At 43.2% G+C, this 2,950-nt stretch overlaps 1 protein-coding gene across 1 annotated transcript in view; it reads right to left on the reverse strand.

Moving 5' to 3' along the window:
* GALNT6 (polypeptide N-acetylgalactosaminyltransferase 6) overlaps nucleotides 1-2,950 on the reverse strand; it is a 41,309-nt gene that overhangs the window by 16,342 nt on the left and 22,017 nt on the right. The window lies entirely within an intron of this gene.

The following is a 2,950-nucleotide window of genomic DNA, read 5'->3' on the forward strand; positions in this document are numbered from 1 at the left end:
GCAAATCTTCTCTCGTGGTTTGTCCAAGATCGCACAGGAAGTCAGTGGCGGAGCGAGGATTTGAACCCAAGCCTCCTAGACCTGTGCCCTAGCCACCAGACCATGCTGCCTCCAGCCTACTAGAATTAATTGGAAATGAACCAATACCATCTCACTGGCAAAGACAAAAACCCACAATAAGTTTTGTTAACTCTCAGTATTGCAATAAGTAGGTGCTCCTGTTTTGTGAGGGCCGGCAATTCCTACTAATCTTTAATGCTCCCTCTGTTCAAACGGAAAAGGGCCTTTTCGTAAGACTGAATGGGCGGATCGTGCCCCCCTTCCCCCAACCCAGGTATTGACAGTGCATTCAGATGACAGGGTTTTTGAGGTAAGTGGAAAGATGAAAAGACACAGTAATTAGGCCCTTAATGAGAGACTTTGCCAGAAAGCAAGGTCTGTCTGGAGCCTGAGGTGATTAAGACGTCCTTTTGTAACGCCAACAGACCCCGGTCTGCGGCGGGCAGGATCAGACTGGGGACCTCAATGCATGAGCTTGTACCGCATGAGCCAAAAGACAACTGGCTCTTAGCTAAGGCCGTAGAGCAGACCCATTTTAACTCTCTCGCTAAGCGGTCTCGGTGCCACTCGCTGGGACAGAACACCACACCCAGGAGGTGTGTGGGTTACACTTTCATTTGTAGAATTAAGTTCAGAATGGCTCTCTCTCATTCAAACCCAAGCAGAGATATCCTCCCCACCAGCCACCCCACTCCTTTCAGCTAACCCAAATAGAACGCACACCAGTGTCTGATGGAGCTGCGTTACAGTGGGAAGGGGAAGCTATTCAACTCCGAACAGCCAAGCAACCTAAGGGGACATCTTTACACTCAGTTAAGAGGCTGTACACGGTATATGAACACAAGGCCAAGCTGTCAGGAGCTGCCGCTGGCTTTGAGGTTTGTTTTCGGGCCCGGTTTTCAGATACTTCAAGGGCCTGCAGGGCCAAGCCAGTCCAAAGCATCTCAGCACTAGATCTGAGCTGGAAAACAAGAATTCCGTTTTGTGAAAATCAGAGGTTCTGAAATGTGCTTTAGTTTTCCATTGGAACGATGAAACTCTTTGAAATTTTCCATCAAAAAACATGAGCCAACAGCTCTGTGGTTAGGTCACTCACCTGGGATGTGGGAGATCAAGGTTTAAGTCACTGCTCCGAGTCAGGCTTTTGGTTGTTCTGGGAGCCCACCCCAATCCCGCAAAAAAAAAAAAAAAAAAAAAAAAATCCATCTCGGATATTCGACACCTTCCTGACAAATGTTTAATCAAAACTTCTACATTTCCATTAGAAGTTTTGATTTTGACAGATCGGATGTCTCAGACAGAAAAGTGTTTCATTGAAAAATTCCTGGCTAGCTCTGCTAGCCTCTCTCAAAGTCAGGCCTGAGGTACCTTGAGCGGCACTCAACATCTGACACATTCAAAACATGACAGGCCCAAACTCAGCAGCTCTTTATGAGAGCTTGGCAGTAGGGCGTATTAGGAAGGGTGGGGTCAAGGGGCTACTCCTCCCCACAAAGATACATGTTGCATGGTAGATGGCGTTTGTCTTTGCCTCTTTTCTCCCCAAGAAAAAGGACAAATGCCATCTAGAGCTGGTTGGGGGGAGGGGAAGTAGAACAAAAAACCCAAACAATTTGGTAAAAAGGCTTCTTAAATAATTAAAATTTCTTTCATTTTGCAGGGTTCAACCCTCCCGTAATTTTTAATTGGTTGTTTTATCTTCCCTGACCCCCTTTTTTTGGGGGGTGGGGGGAGAGGGGAAGGATGGCCACCTGATTAAAAAAATTGACTGGAAAAAAGAAAGCAGAAAAGTCAAAAAATGAAAATAACCCCACCAATATTTTAAAAATCGTGAAAAATTTTAAATGGGTCATTTTTTAAAAACAAAGATTTTCCAAATTCAGAAAAAGGCTGACAAAAAACAAGAGAAAAAACAGCCCCCTGCAAAAAGCCACCACCACACATCATTTGTCAAGAAGATGTCAGTCCACTCCAATACCCAGGACGATATTTGCAGGTCAGATTTGCCCTCTAACAAAACAGGCCACACTGAATGAACCTCAGACAGATCCGAGGGCTTGTCTGCGCTAGAAAGTTGCACGGCTTTCACTATCCCAGTATAATACCACCCAGCTCTTATAACTCTTTTCACCAGTAGGTCTCAACGCGCTTCACAAACTTTAATATACAGATTCTCACAACACTCCTGTGAAGTAGGGGAATGCCATTATCCCTATTGCACAGATGGGGAACTGAGACACAGAGAGGCTAAGTGACTTGCCCAAGGTCATGCAGGGAACCTGTGGAGGAGCAGGGAATTGAAACTAGGTCACACATCTGCCGTCATCACTGGACCAAGCGGTATAACCCTTCTAGTGTGGATGCTGTTACACTGGTATAAAGGTTCTTCTATACCAGTATAGCTTATTACTATATGGGAATAAGCTATACTGATATAAAGCACCTTTATGTCAACATTACTGTCTCCATTAGGGGTTGTACCTGTATTCTGCCAAACCTAGTTATTAGATTTAAAAAAAAATTCTATGGATAATATAGATGTTTATTGCTAAGCATTTCCCCCCTGATTTTTTATCAATTTAAAGTTTCACACTTCTGCAAAATTATGGTGGGTTGGACCACGGGCGGGTGTGTGTTTCACACAATTATTTAATGACCGTAGATGCTGAGATTCAGAAAATTAAAGCTTTATAACAGTAAAACACAAATTGTCACCATCACATGTCAAAAATACACACTAAATATCCTTAAAATCAAACGTTAAGTTCTCAACAAGTAGCTTTTTTTTTTTTTTTTTTTTAAACTTCACCCATCTGTAAATTTCAGTAGTTATTGAGGGAAATATTTTTCCTTGGTTTGTGTATGTATGGTGAAATTGACATTTACTGAT

The sequence above is a fragment of the Trachemys scripta genome, chromosome 16 (assembly GCF_013100865.1).
Source record: "Trachemys scripta elegans isolate TJP31775 chromosome 16, CAS_Tse_1.0, whole genome shotgun sequence".
NCBI classification, from domain to species: Eukaryota; Metazoa; Chordata; order Testudines; family Emydidae; genus Trachemys; species Trachemys scripta.